This window comes from Chlorocebus sabaeus, chromosome 20 (genome assembly GCF_047675955.1).
Source record: "Chlorocebus sabaeus isolate Y175 chromosome 20, mChlSab1.0.hap1, whole genome shotgun sequence".
In the NCBI taxonomy this organism is placed as follows: Eukaryota; Metazoa; Chordata; class Mammalia; order Primates; family Cercopithecidae; genus Chlorocebus; species Chlorocebus sabaeus.
The window spans coordinates 72,286,263-72,307,403 of record NC_132923.1 but is presented as its reverse complement, the minus strand read 5'-3'; the positions used below and the strand labels follow the sequence as shown (position 1 = coordinate 72,307,403).

At 41.4% G+C, this 21,141-nt stretch overlaps 1 protein-coding gene across 1 annotated transcript in view; it reads left to right on the top strand.

Annotated features, from left to right (window-relative positions):
- CACHD1 (cache domain containing 1) overlaps positions 1-21,141 on the top strand; it is a 225,505-nt gene that overhangs the window by 139,570 nt on the left and 64,794 nt on the right. The gene's annotated exons all lie outside the window — the stretch shown is intronic.

Genomic DNA, 21,141 nt, shown 5'->3' with positions numbered 1-21,141 from the left:
TACGTACTGTAAGTTTTCTCTTTAAAATACCATGAAAATTACCCCTTAAATATGCATTAGAAAAATTCTCCTGGTAACAATGCAATGAAAAAGCCATGTTCTACCTAAAATAAAGAAGAAAAATCAACCAAGCTAGACATTTCTCATTCCTTCTTATGCCCAGTTGCTTCAGCTTCATGATTGCATTAGTGTCATAAAATATGTAATTATTTATATAACATTTAAAAGCTGTTTAGTCATTCAGAAATCTAGATTCTTGAGCTTGTATGATTCAGTTTATGTTCGTATGTATAGGTGTATACTATGTATATGCACATACAGAATTAAGGAACTAAACAAACAAGGTCCCTTTCTGTACCTGATTCCCTCTTCAGACTCTATTCGTATACTGCAAGCTATGTCAAAGTTTCGTTGTTCTCATAGTTTCTCACAACAACCCTATTACACTGACTTCAGAAGATTTTGTTAGTCATATACTGGCATATATACATATATACACAACATATGTATATAAATACAAATATATATACACACTCACACTCATACTACATACCAAAATGGATATAGCCTTTTATTACTTAGCAAATGTATCCTGAACATTTTTTATTTTTATAAAATAAGATTTTATGCAGTAAAATCAATAAAACAAATCTTAATTTGTTTATTTAAGCTCCCACATTTAGACATACTATATTAGTCCACTCTCATGCTGCTAATAATAAAGACATACCCGAGACTAGGTAATTTATAAAGGAAAGAGGTTTAATTGACTCAGAGTTCAGCATGGCTGGGGAGGCCTCAGGAAACTTACAATCATGATGAAAGGGGAAGCAAACAAGTCCTTCTTCACATGGCAGCAGCAAGGAGAAGTGCAGAGTGAAGCAGGGAGGAAAAACCCCTTATAAAATGATCAGATCTCCTGAGAACTCACTCACTATCACAAGAACAGCATGAAGATAACCATCCCCATGATTCAGTTACCTCCTGCTGGATCCCTCCCATGACACATGGGGATTATGGGAACTACTAGATGAAATTTAGGTGGGGACACAGCCAAACCATATCATTCTGCCTCAGCCCCTCTCAAACCTAATGTCCTCATAATTCAAAATATAATCATGCCCTTCTAAGAGTCCCCAAAGTATTAACTCATTCCAGGATTAACTCAAAAGTCCAAGTCCACAGTCTCATCTGAGACAAGGCAAGTCGCTTCTGTCTATGAGCCTGTAAAATCAAAAGCAAGTTAGTTACTTCCTAGATACAATGGGGGTACAGGCATTGGGCAAATAGACCTATTACAAATGGGAGAAATTGGCCAAAACAAAGGGGCTACAAGCCCCGTGCAAGTCCAAAATCCAACAGGGCAGTCTTTAAACTTTAACGTTCCAAAATGATCTCCTTTGACTTGTTGTCCCACATCCAGGGTATGCTGATGCAAGAGATGGGCTCCCATGGCCTGGGGCAGCTCTGCCCCTGTGGCTTTGCAGGGTAAGCCCGCCTCCTGGCTCCTATAATGGGCTAGCCTTGAGTGTTTGCAGCTTTTCCAGGTGCATGGTGCAAGCTGTCAGTGGATCTACCATTCTGGAGTCTGGAGGATGGTGGCCTCTTCTCAAAACTCCACTAGGCAGTGCCCCAGTGGGGGCTCTGTGTGGGGGCTCCAACCCCACATTTCTCTTCCACACTGCCCTAGCAGAGGTTCTCCATGAGTGCCCCACCCCTACAGCAAACTTCTGCCTGGACATCCAGGTGTTTCCATACATCCTGTGAAATCTAGGCAGAGGCCCCCAGACCTCAGCTCTTGTTACTTGCACACCCACAGGCCCAACACCACATGGAACCTGCCAAGGCTTGGGGCTTGCATCCTCTGAAGCCATGGCCCGAGCTGCACCTTGGCCCCTTTTAGCCATGGCTGAAGCTGGAGTGGCTGGGACACAGGGCACCACATCCTGAGGTAGCACAAACCAGCAGAGCCCCGGGCCTGGCCCAAGAAACCATTTATTCCTCCTAGGCCTCTGGGCCTGTGATGGGAGGGGCTGCTCTGAAGGCCTGTGACATGCCCTGGAGACATTATCTTGGCTATTAATATTCAGCTCCTTGTTACTTAGGCAAATTTCTGCATCTGGCTTGAATTTCTCCCCAGGAAATGGGTTTTTCTTTTCTACCACATGGTCATGCTGCACATTTTCCAAATATGTATGCTCTGCTTCCCTTTTAAATACAAATTCCAGTTTTAGATAATCTTTGTTCATGCATATATGCATACAGTTTTAGAAACAGCAAGGTCAACTCTTGAATGCATTGTTGCTTAGAAATTTCTTCCTTGCCAGATACCCTAAATCATCTCTCTCAAGTTGAAAGTTCCACAGATTGCTAGGGCAGAAGCAAAATACTGCCAGTCTCTTTGCTAAAGCATAGCAAGAGTGGCCTTTGCTCCAGTTCCCAATAAGTTCTTCATCCACATGTGAGACCACCTCAGAATGGACCTCATTGTCCATATCACTATCAGCATTTTGGTCCAAGCCATTTAACAAATCTCTAGGACATTCCAGACTTTCTCTCATCTTCCTATTTTCTTCAGAGCCCTCCAAACCCTTCCAACCTCTGCTGGTTACCCAGTCCCAAAGTTAATTCCACATTCTCAGGTATCTTTATAGCAGTGCCTCACTACCTCATTGCCAATTTCCTGTATTAGTCCATTCTCATGCTGCTATAAGGATACTACCTGAGACTGAGGAATTTGTGAAGAAAAGAGGCTTAATTGATTCACATTTCCTCGTGGCTGTGGAGGCCTTGGGAAACTTGTAATCATGTTGGAAGGCAAAGGGCAAGCAAGGCATGTCTTGCATGGCAACAGGAGGGGGTTGGGGTGGGGGAACTGCCAAACACTTTTAATACATCAGATTTAGTGAGAATTCACTATCATAAGAATAGCATGGAGGAAACTGCCCCCATGATCCAATTACCTCACACCAGGTTTCTCCCTAACATGTGAGGATTACAATTCAAGATGAGGTTTGGGTGGGGACACAGAGCCAAACCATATCATGAACCATAAGAGCATAATTCAAATGAAAGTTATTATATTATCTTAATACAAAGTATCTCTATAATAGAAGTTTTTTAATAGGAGTCCATATATCAATACCATTTTTGTGTGCATTTGCCTTTTCTATCATACTATGAGATCACAGAAGCATTTATCTATCTTTATATCCTCATGGTTACATCTTGTTTGATCTTCACTGTATAGGTGCTTATATAATGTTTATTGAATTGAATTAATGTTGGTGGTTACTTATCCTCCTTGTTGCTAAAATTTTTTTTTTTTTTTTTGGAGACGGAGTCTCGCTCTGTCCCCCAGGCTGGAGTGCAGTGGCGTGATCTCAGCTCACTGCAAGCTTGGCCTCCCGGATTCACGCCATTCTCCTGCCTCAGCCTCCCGAGTAGCTGGGACTATAGGCGCCCGCCACTGCACCCAACTAATTTTTTGTATTTTTAGTAGAGATGGGTTTTTACCGTGGTCTCAATCTCCTGACCTTGTAATCCGCCCACCTCCGCCTCCCAAAGTGCTGGGATTACAGGCGTGAGCCACCGCGTCTGGCCCTTGTTGCTAAATTTTATAATGTGTATGTAAGGAAAATACCTACATAATTGAAGCACAAGTCTAGGTAGTAGTATATAGAACAATACTGATATGTTTTCAGGGAAAATGAGTCACATGCATTTGTTTGGCTTTCTGCTTAGAATTAATTCTCTCCCTCTTTTCAAAAAACCTGGAAGTGTCTGTTTACAGTATGTTTTACTGAATATTTTAAGCCCACTATGGAGCCCCACTCCTCAAAAAAAAAAAAAAGACTCCCTTCTAAATATTACTACCCATTGACGGTGCACCCAGTCACCCAAGAGCTCTGATGGAGATGTACCAAGAGATTAATGTTGTTTTTATGACTGCTAGTACAATGTCCACTCTGCAGCTCATGGATCAAGGAGTGATTTTTACTTTCAAGTCTAATTGTTTGAGAAATACATTTCATAAGGTTATAGCTTTCATAGATAGTGATTCCTCTGATGGAAGGGCAAAGTAAATTAAAACCTTCTGGAAATGATTCACCATTCTAGATGCTATTAAGAACATTTGGGATTCATGGAAGGAGGTCAAAATATCAACACTAATAGGAGTTTGGAAGAAGTTGATTCTAACATTCATGGATGACTTTCAGGGGCAAGATTTCGGTGGAGGAAGTCACTGCTAATGTGGTAGAAATACCAGGAAAACTAGAATTAGAAGTAGAGTCTGAAGATGTGCCTCAATTGGTATAATCTCATGATAAAACTTAGACAGATGAGGAGTTGCTTGTTATGGATGAGCAATGAAAATAGTTTCTTGAGATGGAATGTACTCCTAGTGAAGATGCTGTGAACATTGTTGAAATGACAACAAAGGACTTAGAATATTACATGAATTTAGCTGATGAAACAGCAGCAGGGTTTGAGAGGATTGGCTCCAGTTTTTTTTTTTTTTTTTGAGACGGAGTCTCGCTCTGTCACCCAGGCTGCAGTGCAGTGGCACAATCTCGGCTCACTGCAAGCTCCGCTCCGCCTCCCGGGTTCACGCCATTCTCCTGCCTCAGTTTCCCAAGTAGCTGGGACTACAGGCGCACGCCACCACGCCCGGCTAATTTTTTGTGATTTTAGTAGAGACGGGGTTTCACCATGTCAGCCAGGATGGTCTCGAACTCCTGACCTCGTGATCCACCCGCCTCGGCCTCCCAAAGTGCTGGGATTACAGACGTGAGCCACCGCACCCAGCCGGCTCCAGTTTTTTAAAGGAGTTCTACCGTAGGTAAAATGCTGTCATATAGTATCACATGCTATAGAGAAATCTTTTGTGAAAGGAAGTCAATTTGTGTAGCAAACTTTATTGTCTTATTTTAAGAAATTCCCACAGCCACCCCAACCTTCAGCTACTACCATCCTGATCAGTCGGCAGCCACCAACATCAAGGCAAGACCATCCACCAGCAAAAAGACTATAATTTGCTCAAGGCTCAAATGATCATTAGCATTTTTTAGCAATAAAATATTTTTAAATTAAGGTGTGACAATGTTTTTAAGACATCATGCTTTTGCACACTTAATAGACTATAGTGTAGTGTAAAAATAACTTTTATATGCACTGGGAAACCAAAAACTTTGTGTGACTTACTTTATTGCCTTACTCACTTTATTCCAGGGGTCTAGAACTGAGCTGCAGTATCTCCAAGGTATGGTACGTATTTAAAAGGCAGGATATCATTGCTCCCTGGAAGGATTTCAAGTGACTCCTCTACAATTTTACTTGACTATTTTATAGTAGTTGACATGTAAACCTCTTTTTTGAAACTCTCTTATCCTTTTGTTTCTATAAAATTATGTTCTGCTATTTATCCTCTTATGTCTCTGTTTAATCCTTATTTTTCTTCTGGGGCTCATTTTTCTTTATTCTGTTGCTCAGAGTAGATGTCCCCGTATATCCTCTCTTACCATCCTCCTCACCTCACTAATCATTATCTTCCTGAATATTCTAAGTTTAGCCAGCTTCCTAGCTCCTGCCATGTGCTGGTGAATTCACAATCTCTAGCTCAAGACCTGGTCTATTTCTGAGTTTATTTATTGAATAACCACCTTCAGGACACACATCTCTCTGTGATTTTCCTGTAGGTACACAAAACAAACTTTCCTCTGAATTTGCTCCCCAGTCTGAGTTCCCTGTCATATTCAGTGTTACCTTCATTCTGGGAATTTTTCCTCACCATTTTCCACTTAGTACTTCTCTAGGTTTTATCCATTTTGACCTAACACGAGTCATTGTCCAAGTAAGGGTATACATAAATAAGTGAGTATTTGTCAAGTGTTTACTAAGTACTAGACCCCTGGCTGGGCATCTCCTTGTGCATTGTGCTTGTTTAATCTAGACACCTGGCTGGGCATCTGCCTGTATGTTGCTCTTGTTTAGACACCAGCTGGGCATCTGTCTGTGGATTGCTTTTCTTGCTTGGTCTAGACACCTGGCTGGGCATCTCCCTGTGTGTTGCTCTCATTTGTCTAGACACTTGGCTGGACACCTGCCTGTGGGTTGCTCTTGTTTGGTCTAGACATCTGGCTGGACATCTGCCTATGTGATACTCTTCTTATTCAGTCTAGACAGCTGAGTGGACATCTGCCTATGTATTGTTCTTCTTATTTCGTCTAGACATCGGCTGGACATCTGCCTGTGTGTCGCTTTTCTTTTTGTGGTCTAGACACCTGGCTGGACACCCGCCTATAGGTTGCTCTTGTTTGGTCTAGACACCTGGCTGGACATTTGCCTATAGGTTGCTCTCATTTGGTCTAGACACCCCGCTGGGCACCTGCTTGTGCATTGCTCTTCTTGTTAGGCCTAGATACCTGGCTGTGCATCTGCCTGTGTGTTGCTCTTGTTTGGTCTAGACACCAGCTGGGCATCTGCCTATGAGTGGCTCTTGATTGGTACATTGACTTGTAACACAGGTCTCATTGTCCTCTATTCATTGAAAGGGAAATTTGGCTCAGATTCTGTAGTCTAAAAGTCATTCTTGAATCCCCTTTCTTTTTCCCCTGCTACTGTGGTTAATTTGGATCCTCATTGCTTTCCTAGAATAATAATTAATGTAGAATCCCACCACCACCACCACCAGAAGGTTTCCCTGCTTCTCTTCCCTCTTTTTCCACACATCCTAAACACACACTGAGTATTCTGAAAAATCTCCTCTGTAACTGCATTTCTCAAAAGCCTCTGATGGCTCCCTTTACATCTAAGTTCACGTTGGAGACCCTGCACCCCCATCTTCTGCTCCTTTTCCTTGAGTCCTCCGGGCTCTAACCTCAGAAAATCCCTTTCATTTCTTCAGCATCAGCCACCTCCATCACTGCTCCCTACTTTTGATCACATTATTGTTTCATCCTGCAGCACACTGCCAGCCACCTCTGACATGTAAAACATTGCTTATTCCTAAGGACCCAACTTCCTTGTCACCTTCCCTCACCCTTCTAGATAAGAATTTCTTGTTTGTTGTAGCAGGTTGGCTTTCTGAGGAAGCAGACTCTGAGATGGACCTTGGCAGCCTATGGGGAAAGGGAGGAAAGGAGAATTGAGAGTGGGAGAGAGCAGGGCTTCCACACAGTGTCAGCAAAGGCCTCTGCCAAACCCAGGACTGCTTGGAAGCTGGGGTAGCCTTCCAGGGTTGTATTGGCTCAGTTATGACCCTTTATGACTTTACTCTATGGCACATTCTTACCACAGATTTTTGATTTTTTTAAGTTAGACACCAACTTGACCTTGTGCTTGTTTTTATTTATTTATTGTATGCCAAGTGCCCAGTCCAGTGCCTTGCCCATAGCAGGTACACGGTAAATTCTTACTGAAAGAAAGAACGAAAGCCACTAGGGTTTTTGTTGTGCTTTTGTTTTCTCTTCTATGTAATGGAATAACCAAGACTCTTGAAGGACTTCAATGAAGAAAGGATTGTGATTGTGATTTGCTGTTAGTTGGCAGTGGTTTCCTTAGCTAAGTAGCAAATCAACACACATAAATGTCCCATGATATGGAGTGACGCAGACTATACAAATGAATAATGGTATTCTGGAGTCACGTGAAACCATCTATGATAAGCCCAGACACACAATATATACAAAACAATCAGTGCATTGCTGCTTAGTACCTCATAAACAATTTTATACTTTCATTTTATTCTTACCAGACACCAAGGGCCATTATAAGCTGCATTTTACAGGTGAGAAGTTTTGATCTACCTAAAGTCAATGAGCAATTGTTGGTATTGACATGGCTTAACGTTATGTGTCCTGACTCCTAGTCAATGGCCTCCCTGAGATAGACTGCTTAAGATGAAGAGATGTATTTCCATCACTGTATTCTGCCTACTGACACTTGAAACTCTTTGTATCTAAAACCATACCTATAAATAGTCTCTCTACCCACCCAAACTTCCTCCTTGGCCCATGTCCCATATGTCAGTTAACAGCAGCTTCATTTTACTAGTTACCTAATCTTGAGACCCAGAATAAGTTCTGACTCCTTCCTGACTCTCCCTCATAAAGAGCTTCTCTCAAGTGACAAGCATGTGGTGGTTACGATGCCAGATACCAAGATAATGAAGTGTATTGGTGAGAGGGGAGAGGAGGAGAAAAATCAACAGACAAGTTCAATTACGATAAAATGCTAAGTGCTGTGATGATGAAGGTGAACCCTGGGCACTTGACCCAGGTTGTGAGCTCTGAGCTGGGTCTTTTAAACGTGGTAAGAATTATCCAGGTGATGCGCTTGTGGCAAGCATGCATTTTGGAATCTATAAAATGTGCATGCAGAATGGATCATTGTTTAGGAGGGAGTTGAGTATCAGAAAATAAGAGTAGTGCTAAGTCAAATTTTAATGGGTCGTTTATATTAGTCTGAGGTGTTTTGTTTGGGTTTGTTTGGTTGTGTTTTATCTGTTTTTTACCCTGAAGGCAACCAACTGAGAGATTTTAAGCAGGGGAGACAAAAGAGCTTTATGGAAAATGGAAGGAAGTGTAGTTAGCCTGGAAGAAGGAGTACCTGTGACCAGACTATTAAGTTCATCAAAGAGTGAAAGGAAGGCAGTGGAAAGGGGCCATGGCATAAACAAAATGACTAAATGTAGGTTGAGTGGGATGGCAAGAACTAGAGAATCGGTGTAGACTACTCTTCTTAGTTGCATAGCTGAGACAAGGGGAAAGGTTACTGATAATTTAGGTATAGGAATGTTTTTCATCGTTATCGCTTTTTTTTTTTTTTTTAAGTTAGAGAAACTTAAAAATGTTTACATGCCAAAGACAGAGAAAGAAGTGAAGCAAACAGATAGGAAAATGGAGATTAATGTCTTGGGTTAGTTGCCCCAAACCAAACTGAACATCAGAGTCACCTGGGGTGCTTTGCAAAAAAAAAAAAAAAAGACAAAATACAAACCAACAAAACTATTCTTCAGCCACCATGCAGACATAGTGAATCAGAATGTTGGCTTGGTAATCTGTGGGTTCTAAAAATTGTGATGATCACCTAGGCTTGAGAACTACATTTTTGTTAATTTTCTGTTATTTCTTTTATAAATACTTGAAGATCACCTGGACCTTTGGGTCCTCTGGGAATGGGCTACTAGGTAGGAAGAAGGGAGAGTGGTGGAACCCCACTGGTTTTGGATTATCCCAGAAGTTTATTCTAGGTTCCCTGAGCCCATGACCAGGCTGAATCAAGGACAGAATGGACTGGTTATTTTTGCAGTATATAATCAACCTAGAATGGACACAAAAAGCTATGAGCTCAGAACAGAATCAGGGATTTGAGGATGCCTGCTCCTTAACCTTAGTCTTAAACTAAAATAGTAACAAGGAGATAGGAAAGGATCATTGAGTTGCCCCCAGGAACAGGCTTGGTCAACTGTCATTAGTTTAACTTTTGCAATGAGCCTTAACTGGCATGATCAGTGTGGTGGCAGGTCACTGAGCAACATGGCCTAGGTCCCATTGAGGGCTTAGGGTTTAAGTCACTCCCCACCTTTCTGAACCAGAATATCCTTAGCTTTACAAATGGTAATAATGGCCAGGTGCAGTGGCTCACGTCTGTAATCCCAATACTTTGGGAGACCGAGGTAGGCGGATCTCCTGAGATCAGGAGTTCAAGACCAGCCTGGCTGACATGGTGAAACCCCATTTCTACTAAAAATACAAAAAATTAGCCAGGCGTAGTGGCACGCTCCTGTAACCCCAGCTATTCTGGAGGCTGAGGAAGGAGAATCACTTGAACGCAGGAGGCGGAGGTTGCAGTGAGCCGAGATCGTGCCATTGCGCTCCAGCTTGGGCAACAAGAGTGAAACTCTGTCTCAAAAAAAAAAAGTAACCTGTCTATGCCTTGGTTTCCTGGATAATAAGTAAAACCTACCTCATAGATTAAAAAAATATATATATGTATAGCAATAATGATGAATAATAAAACTTACCTCAAAAAAAATAGCAATAATGATGAAAAACAGTCCTATATCCTAAGTTATTAGTAATCTTTCCCCTTATCTCAGCTACGCAACTAAGAAGAGTGGGCTACATTGATTCTCTAGTTCTTGCCATCCCACTCAACCTGCATCTAGCCATTTTGTTTATGTCATGGCCCCTTTCCACTGCCTTCCTTTCACTCTTAGATGACCTTAATAGTCTAGTCCCAGGTACTCCTCCTTCCAGGCTAACTTACACTTCCTTCCATTTTCCATAAAGCTCTTTTGCCTCCCCTTCTTAAAATCTCTCATAGAGTTGTTGTAATAATTAACTGAGGTAATGTAGATAAAAGCCTTACCCGGTACATGGTCAACTGCTCAATATGCTTACCACCCCTGGAGCAGCATAAAGGGTATCCAGTGGTCGCTGAAATATATGGCCCCTCCAGAATAGCAGAATAGTATATGGCAAAACGATACTCAAGAAGTAAGTGAGGCCGGGCTCGGTGGCTCAAGCCTGTAATCCCAGCACTTTGGGAGGCCGAGACGGGCGGATCACGAGGTCAAGAGATCGAGACCATCCTGGATAATACGGTGAATCCCCGTCTCTACTAAAAAATACAAAAAAAACCTAGCCGGGCAAGGTGGCGGGCGCCTGTAGTCCCAGCTACTTGGGAGGCTGAGGCTGGAGAATGGCGTAAGCCCGGGAGGCGGAGCTTGCAGTGAGCTGAGATCCGGCCACCGCACTCCAGCCTGGGCTACAGAGCGAGACTCCGTCTCAAAAAAAAAAAAAAAAAAAAAAAAAAGAAGTAAGTGAGAGGTGGAAATTGGGAAGGTGGGATCAGGTATGATGCCAGAAATTTTGTTTGGAATCCTCAGAATATTAATTTATTTTCTTCTCCTCCAGAGTGTTTGCTGTTGTACAGAACATTACTGAGAGGTGCTAAGTCAGTTCTGTTCTGTTGAGGAAGTACGTGTGTTTTCGTTTGTCTGTGTCTCTGTGTATTTAGGATAGCTCTTGTATTTTCTATTTGGCAAGCGCGGGAGGTAGACAGCTTGATGTGTTTTTCTGAGTGGTGTTGGGCTGGGCATCAGGAAGCCCAGATATCCTTAAGGTGGGAGGCAATAAGCTTTCCATTACGAGCATGTTCTATGTGTCCCTACCTCTGGTGGACAATATTGTTGAGAAAAACAGAAGTCACAACCCAACAAAAATCCATCTTTTTCCCATAGATGAGGTAGCTTAAGCATTAAAGAGGGCAGGCAAGGAGTTTGGAGGACATGGTTGGTTTTGTTTTGACTGCAGAGGCTGATGACATAAGAACCAGTTAGATGTAGATAGTGAAATTGGAAGGAAAACGTCTGGGGGTCAGAGAATCTGGGGCCCATCTGTTAGAATTATTCATGGAGAGTTTAGTATACTATATGCTGGAGGGTCTTGAGACTCAACAAATGGGAAGTGAGAATGCCTGAAACGGGGAAGGCATATTTTTTCAGCTGCATATCTGACAACAGTTTGTGTGCTGTGGCTAAAGAAAAATAAGCCAATGGTTATTACAGAATTGTGGGGGTTTGCTTAGAATTAGCATAGTAACTCTAAGAAACAGTCAGTTTGTTGAATTCCTTACACAGAGGGTGATAGAGGAAATAGAGCTTGTCAGAAGACCTGTTTCCTTCCATTTTATAATATTACTTTGTCAGTATTTTATAGTGTAGAGATCAAATAGAACCTGTATTCGAGAGCCTTAAATATTGGGATGCTCTGGGCAAGAGCATCTTGGAATGGTGGTAGGCACTGGAGGTCGGATCTAAGAGCACCTCTGTGTCAGGTACCCTCATCTGTGTTCTCACTGCTGCATGCCAAGAATCTTCCCTTGGTTTAGTCGAAAGTGTTCTAGACCCAAAAGCAGAGGGCATGATCCCGGCACTGTGGCTTACACATAGCCAGGACTCAATAAGTATTTGATAAGGCAAGAAGGAGGGGGAAAAAGCAAGGTGACTTACTAGATCCTTTGGTCAGAATTTGCCTCCTCTAGTTATAATAACTGTGTGGACATAGGTACGTTTCTTCACCTGTCTCAGCTTCAGTTTTCTGCTTTGTAAAATGACAGTAATTATATTGACTTTATAAAATGAATTGTTACAAGATTTCAAAAATATAAAAACAAAATATCTAGAATGCTACCTGGTCTCTTACTGTTATTTTTATCTAAATTTCATCCCCCTCTTTACTTGTTATCATCTGCTTGGCACCCTAGGAATTTTTCGTTGGTAAAGGTTTAAAGAAGGAGAAGTGGGCTGGCAGCACCATATCTTATCAGTTTTTTCATCCAGGCATCATAGACCTTCAATATTTTAATTTTTTAAAGTAGTTTGAACTTTTTTGAGCTGCTGTGAACTTTTGTTAATATAAATTTTTGTTAATATAAAATAGAGACCATATTGACTTTGGAAATAATGACTATCTAGATCTTCCTTCCCCACCTACATGTAGCTGCTTAGAAATGTGACTTAATAGTGATCACCACAGAGACTGTCCTTACAGTGAAACCTCCTTTGTAAGGTGATTTCTAATTCTGTCCCTTAGAGACAGACCTCATACCCTCCTAAGGAGTTCACAGATAGAATTAAGAGATTCATCCATTTGGATGTTAAATAAATTAGATCTTTATTTTAATTGATCTCTAATTCAATCATAAATTAAGGTAACAATCCACAGTGTACATTTCATACCAGGGATTTTTGTCATCAAAGAAATCATGGCAGTTTTCATCTCACATAACAGTTGTTGAATATGTCGTGAAATATCATGTATGCTCATCATAATTTCCAAATCATGGAAGGTATGAGACCTACCATAACCTTTCTTTCTTTTTCTTAATGCATTAATAGGAAGCACATATATTATCATACACTTACATTTGTAGTATTTTGGAAACTATTCTTTATAATAGGTTTCTTTTGACATCTTAAATGTTTTATTTGTATGCTTTACAAAGATTCTGTCTTCTCCAGGCTACCAAAGCATTTATGGAACAGAAACTATTCAGATCCTGTGCCTTAGAGTTGGTTGGAGGAGGAATGTCCCAAACTGACAGCCAAATAGAAAGATTCCCACTACACAGTCTGCAGCAAAATTGAAAGGCAAAATTTTTAGGACCAAATTCACCTTCCACTGGCCCACTGATAGTCTACTGGGCTCTATCCAAATAATCTTAAATTATTAGGCATCATTCCTGCTTGTAAGGGCTTCAGAGGAAGAGATTTCATGGTTGCTCTGATAATTAATACTTGAAATAGTAAATACTTGAAAAGCTTGTAATGAGAATACTTGAAATGAGAAAACACTTCCTCTTGCCCTTGCTTATCAGTGGTCACAGTGAGCTACCTGTGATGGCTCTGTTTTTAAAAGACTGACATTAAATTTTCTCCATATGTTCATCTAAATAACCTTTTCCTGGTACCACTTGGATATTCCAAGTGGTTCCAAGACTATATATATATATAGTCTTGGGCCACTGATAATAGTCTCATAGTGCTGATTTATATATTCTAAGTCAGTAGGAGTGAGGATGCTCCCCTTTTCCCTTTTTTTGTATAAACTTGATCAAAGCCAGCTGGAAGTTTGTTCTTCCTCTCTAGTTGTAAATCTGTATACTTCCTTCCCCATGGAACTTAAGGTTCCCTATGTAAGAGATACTAAACACATAGCTACGTAAAGATTACACAGGACATTACCAGTTTTTGCTATGAAGGAAAATACCAAGTACTATAAGAGAGGATAAGAATCAAGAGTGGTCAGGGGAGGATCTCTGAGAAGGTGGAATTTCAGGCAAAACCTGAAAGCTTAAAAAAGAGCTATCTGAAAAGTGAAGAAAGAATTTTCCCATGTCTAAGGAGCACCTTGTACCAAGGGCACATTTGTGGAACTGAAAGAATTGGCTCTTGATGTACAGTGTACTGAGTTGAAGGGGGAAGAGGTGAGGTTGGAGAATAGGAAGGAGCCAGGTCATGCAGGGCCTTGTAGAGTTTGAATTTAATGCTAAGTGTAGTACAGTAGGGAACCTTTGAAAGGTTTTAAGCAAAGCAACAGGGGATTTGATTTACATTTTAGAAAGAAGCCTTTGGATGCTATATAGAGAGTAAATTTAAGGTCAGACACCTTGCCAGTCTTAAGAGATGGGACTTGAACCTGTGTCTTTTCATTCCCAGTCCATTCTGATTTACCAGGGTCTTTTTTTCTAGTTGATAAGTACTAACCTGAATTAAGTAGAAGATGCAAAATAACACCAGGCCATTTCCAAATGGCTTTCTTATACTCGCTCAAGTTGACAGTGAAAAATAAAAGCCACCTAAGGCTCATGTCTCTAACCTGTTGAACACCTCAAAATAATTAAGAGATCACAACTATACCATTTCTCGGTTATATAAAAATCCTGTCTCTTATCTAACATATGCTATTTAGTGTTTAAGCTTGCTCAGAGTCATACATGCACTATCAGCTCTGCCTATTAAGCAGTGGCTTGTGTCTCTGTGATTTTCCAGGTAAACCAGCCTGAACTACCCAGCTAGTATTTGCCAGCTTTAGCAGTCAGCAGTTTGTTTTTCCTTATAAGATTAAATGGTCAGTTTCACCTTAGGTTTTATTCCAATTATGAAATCATTTCATTTTGTTACGCCTCTCCTTAATTGTATTTATTTACCTTGTACATACAAACTAATAAATCTGTTATTTTGATTGAGAAGCCCCTGCATGTTTATATATTTATTCTGCCTCTCAAGAATACTCAGTAAGTTTTTTATCTGTTGATTGCTAATTCATCTAGCATGTATTTCTTAACACACGGAAGTACTATATGTAATGTTAAAGCAAGCACACCTAAATGAATCAAATCATGCTGTGCTCTTGCCACCTTGAGCGTGTTAGTTCTGCATCTATAAGATGGGAATAAAATAACAAACCCATAGGGTAATTATGAAAAGTATTACACCAAATGTGAAACTGTTTTGTATGATGCTCAATACATTTTCACTGTTTTATTAAAACAGTTTTATTGAAGTATAATTGACATCCAATAAACCTCATGTGTTTAACATGTACAGTTAGTAGATTTGGACATGTATAGACCCATGAAATCACACAGCAGACTTTTTATCTCTCCATTTATCTACTTCTATGCTGGTTGCATTGGCAAACTTTCTTAATCAAGGCAGTGGTGTTCGGAGAAGGGAGTGTCTAGGTTTTAAGACATATTTAAAATTGTCATTGCTTCTATATTGATATAGTCACAATATTTAATTTTTTAAATTAAATTTGGCAGTAGGTTGGGTTTGGGGGCTCACGCCTGTAATCCCAACACTTTCGGAGGCCAAGGTAGGCAGATCACCTGAGGTCAGGAGTTTGAGACCAGCCTGGCCAACATGGCGAAACCCCGTCTGCACTAATAATACAAAAATGAGCTGGGCATGGTGACGGGTGCCTGTAATCCCAGCTACTCTGAAGTCTGAGGCAGGAGAATCACTTGAACCTGGCAGGCAGAGGTTGCAGTGAGCCGAGGTTGTGATACTGCACTCCAGCCTGGGCAACAGAGCAAGGCTCCATCTCAAAAAAAAAAAAAAAAAAAAAAAACAGTTGGCATTAGAAGAAAATAAGATTTTAGAACTAAACACACAAACATACGGATCATCCCAGCCTGTGTGCTACAGATACCAATCCTACATCTCTCAGAGAATGTGTACCTCAATGTGAAAAGAACTAGAAATCTCTGCTTTAGGATGCAGAGATGAGTCAGGTATAGATCTTGCCCTCAAGGATCTTAGAATCTAGGGATGGAGGAGGTGGAATGTACCTATAACAACAATAATGCAGAGTAGAAGGTAGGAAGAGGTAAAACACCAGAGGAGGATTTAAAAGGGTGCAGTAACTTCTAGCTTGGGGGTACACTTCACTGCGGAAAAACACCATTTATTGCCGCCTGCACATGTGTCTGTCTGAGGTAGGTGTAGGTGTGTAGAGCAATTTAGACAGATACAGACCCTGCCCATTCATCACTTAAATCCTAATGCTGTGCATCACTGCTCGATGGGTTGGGCGTCTGCCCAGCTTTTTTCCTGGACCACTTCCAACATTTTTGAGGAAAGAGTGAGTGTGAAGGACCCTGTGGTTGGACACCAGCCCAAGTTATCCAGTGGCTAGACACCTAACTGACTCATAGGAATGGGGAAAGCCCCCTCTGGGTTGCTTGTGTGGATAATAAGGCTCTCATTCACCTCCACATCTAGGTCAGAGAGGGGCCGCCTGGGAAGCACAGCACACTGATAGATTACTTCTGGGCCCCGGGGACCTCATTACCATCATATCCATCATCTTCTGCTAGTACCAAATAATGGATGTAATTTAATCAGATGCCAAAGGAGTCCTCAGCAGGAGAATTGGAGAAACCTTGCCTGAAACTGTGCTATAGTGTTGGAATGATTATAATGAACCAGAATGATCTTTTGTGGTGAGACTAAATGTATCATGCACTATATGAGTTTTGATTTATTTTTAAAACATTCTTGCTCCCATTGGCTCCCCTTTTAATAGTTTCACTGTAGCCTGTTTATTGTTACAGATGTTACTTTTAAATGAGGTCATTGAGCTTTCCTTTGCTTCCAAAGGCAATGTTTGCCTTTTTATTAAGGGGTTGGCAGGGCTGTCTGGAGAACAGTGCTAATGTGAGATCAAGGTTAAAGCTTCAGACCCCAGGAGACTAGGTGGAGAAAAAGCCTCTTCCATGTTTACACACACTCATGTCAGCCAGATGTCTCACAAAGGGCAAGTTTCCTGGCGGAGAGGCGAGAAGACAGGCATTGTGGTCACAGACTGCCTTGACTCTCATGGCCCCTTCTTGCCCACTGTGAAACCTCAGGCATGTCAAAAACAAGCTCTCTGAGCCTGTTTCCTCAACTGTCACTTGGAGATAATTAATTTTTATTCCTAGGACTTTTGTGAGGACAAAATGTATTACAGCCCCTTGGTATGCGTGAGGGATCTGGGGAGGGCAAGGGGTGTAATAGCTAAAAGTCTAAGGCTTTGAAAATGCTTTAAGTCCTATGTGTAGTACATTTTGCATAGCTTTGTTGGAGGACCGCTGACCAAATCCAGCTTGCCAGTGATTTTTGTAAATAAACCTGTATTGGCACACAGCCCATTCATTCATTTACAAATAAATGTCTGTGTCTGCCCTCTCAAAGACAGATTTGGGTCGTTATGACAAAGACCTTATGGTCTGCAAAGCCAGAAGTATTTACTATCCAGCCCATTACAGAAGTTGGCCAATCACTGTACCAGACTGAAGGGAAGTTTCTATACAGAGATCTGGTCATTTAAAGCAGTGAGGGATAGGGGATGAGTGGAAATTCTAAAGTGTTCCTGCAGAAAGTCGAATGCTGAATGTTGTCACTTATAAGTGGGAGCTAAATAATGTGTGCATTTGGACAGAGGGAGTGGAATGATAGACACTTGGAAAGGTGACTTGGAAAGGTGAGAGGGTGGGAGGTGGGGTGAGTGATGAGAAATTACCTAATGGGGACAGGCGCGGTGGTTCACGCCTGTAATCCCAGCACTTTGGGAGGCCAAGGCAGGTGGATCACTTGAGGTCGGGAGTTCAAGACCCGCCTGTCCAACATGGTGAAACCCTGTCTTTACTAAAAATACAAAAACTAGCTGGGCATGGTGGCAGATGACTGTAATCCCAGCTACTTGGGAGGCTGAAGCAGGAGAATCACTTGAACTCAGGAGGCGGAGGTTGCAGTAAGCCGAGATCGCACAACTGCACTCCAGCCTGGGTGATAGAGCGAGACTCAGTCTCAGGGAAAAAAAAAAGAAAAAGAAAAAGGAAAAGAAATTACCTAATGGGTACAATGTACACTATTCATGTGATGGTTACCCTAAAAGCTTCATCACTACACAATATGTCCATGTAACAAAACTGCATTTGTACCCCCTAAATCTATACACTTCATCACTATACAATATGTCCATGTAACAAAACTGCATTTGTACCCCCTAAATCTATAAAAATAAAAAATTAAAAGGCTGGGCCCAGTGGCTCACACCTGTAATCCCAGCACTTTGGGAGGCTGAGGCGGGTGATCCCAAGGTCAGGAGATTGAGACCATCCTGGCTAACACGGTGAAACCCAGTCTCTACTAAAAATACAAAAAAATTAGTTGGTCATGGTGGTAGGCGCCTGTAGTCCCAGCTACTCTGGAGGCTGAGGCAGGAGAATGGCATGAACCCCAGAGACAGAGTTTGCAGTGAGCCAAGATCGCGCCACTGCACTCCTGCCTGGGCGACAGAGCGAGACTTCGTCTCAAAAAAAAAAAAAAATTAATTTTAAAAAAGTGTTCCTAAATGTCTATGGAGTTCACTCCATTCTGATTTAAATTCATGAAACTTTAGTGCATGTTAAAAGACTGGTTTGTTGAGGTGAGAATTAAATGCTATATGTGGGAGCATTAGCACAAAGCTGGCACATGCAGATGCCAGGTAGATGTTTGCTAGAGTCGAGTCTCCATTATGTTTCATCAGACCCCACATAGGTGTGACCCTGTTTGGCTCTGGGCATATGTTTCTGGGAGTGGGCAGGTTGACACAGGCATCACCATGGGGCACTTTTATGGAATAGTCACATGTTGTTCCAGCATTTTCTTCTTTGTAGGTTATTGTTAACGATTAGTCTAAAATGAGGTTTATTGACCAATGTCTTTATCTTTGCCTCATGCTTTGAAATTGTTCCAGTGATAGGTGGAGCCAGCACTAAAGTCATACCTGAGTATGTACATGCTAGAAATAAAGATGGAACTGGCATTTTAACACCAACCACAAAGTTTAATGACTGTCACATGTGTTAATTTTTGGAACACAATCAAAATATTTGCCATGGCTCAAAAAGGTAGTCCTCAGATAACATGTTGCTAATGGCAGAAAGACCCCTGCAAAGTAAATAAAACATTAAAAGTGGTGATCCTCACTCGGATGGAAAAAGGGAAAGGAGTTGAATATATTGTCACTCCGCACTCTACATCATATGTAGATGGCAACAGCACATGCTGTGCACTTATGTACACTGTCCTTTAACAAGTCATTGAGAGGAACTTGGCCTCTGGCTTCCTGTCTTGCTAATTGAGCACTCTCTGTGGTGACCCTGCTGCAAAGCTCTCACTCCCCTCCTCTTGCACGTTGGTCATCTTGGGAGGTGGGTATGTTTTCAAAGTACATGCCCAAATGGCAAAAGTCCACCATACTTTGTAGAAGGCACCTAGCATAATGCCTAGACGGTCATAGGTACTCACTCAGGACTTGTTCCCAACACCATCTCAATGACCACAGGTAGATCTTTCCTATCTTTGGATTTCCATAGCCCTTCTCTGTACCTCACCCAAGCTCTTAATCAGATACTGTGATAATTAATTAAAAGTTTAGTGTGTATTTCCAATCTCCCTGAATTCGTCTTTCTTTTGTAGGTAAGGATTTAATATTTTTTTTCTCCTTACCTCTATTCCTAAAAGCTGTTCCCTGCCCATGGTAGGCCAAGAACAAATCATGAAAAGTTGATCAAAGCCAAGCAGACATCAGAATAATAGTGGATATAAATACAGTGAACTAGAGACAGCAGAGACTGAAAGCAAGGCCTGTCTGTCTCAGATAAAATCTTGAGGCTGGGCACGGTGGCTCATGCCTGTAATCCTAGTACTTTAAGAGGCTAAGGCAGAAGGATCACTTGAGGCCACGAATTTGAGGCCAGCCTGGGCAACATGGTGACACCCTGTCTCTACAAAAATAAAAAAAATTAGCTGAGTGTGATGGTGCCCACCTATAGTCTTAGCTATGCAAGAGACTGAGGCAGGAGGATCACTTGAGCCCAGGAGAACAAGGCTACAGTAAGCTGTGATTGCATCACTACATTCCCATCTGGGCGACAGAGTGAGACCCTGTCTCAAAAGAATTTTTAAATAAAAAATAGAATAGGAATTCAGTCCTGCTAATATAACAAACCTGCAGAACAGCACAGCCACTGTCCTGAGTGCCAAGGAGACAGAGTAGATCATCATCTTACCTTCTTGGAGTTCATGATGCTCTAGAGGAGAGGAGGCAGGCACATGACTGTTGCACCTGAGTTCACAGGGAACCATCACCCCCACAATATCCTGCGAAACTTTGCAGCTCCCATTTCATAATGTAATTCCTGATGCTACATATGGTATAAAAACATAATGCCATAATTAGCACACCCACTTTTATTTGAGGCCGAAGGATTTAGTGAGAAACACAGAGTCAGAAGAGCTATGTTAAAGCATGATCTTACCACCTACTAGCCGTGGATATTCATTTGTGTAGGAACTATTTACACTCACTGTGCATGCATTGTTCTAGGCTATAGGGGGGACAAGGCCAAGTTCTTCATTGCTTGCATCTTAAAATTTAACTGGTGGTGGGGAAGGAGAAGAGAAGAATGAACTGGTATTAAATGATATTTCAGATGGTGATAAATGCTATGAAGAAAATAAAACATGGCAGTGTTATAAAGGGCCATTTAATTTCTTTGAGCTTCAGTTTCTTCATTGCAATCTGAAGATAAGACCACATATCATGTAGTATTTTGCGAAACTTAAATATCCTGTGTGAAAGCTCTTTGTCTACGGCAGAAGTAAAGATCCCTCATCATTGTTAGAGTCGTATCTCAGCCTCAGCCCTTACAGTCATACAAACAGATCCTTATTTGATCACATGGGTGTTTAAAGCTTAATGTATTTTCTGGTCAAATACACCTCATGCATTCCTTCCTTTTTACGTTTGCTTGGAATCTTCCCGCAACTGAATTTGTTTTTGTTCCATTTCCATCTGTGTAACTCTGCTTGTTTATCAGTTATTACAATAGGGCTTATTTTGTGCTCATCTTTGTATATCTTGCCAAATGTAAAGCAGTGACCAGCACGTAGTAAGTGTGTAATAAGTAGCTGAGTCAGAATGGAGCAGAGCAAAACATCCTAAGAGCTCAGAAAAGAGAGGAAATTCTGATTGCGGGAAAGGGTAAGAAAGACTTCATGGAGGTTGTGGGACAGGATTGCATACAACAAGG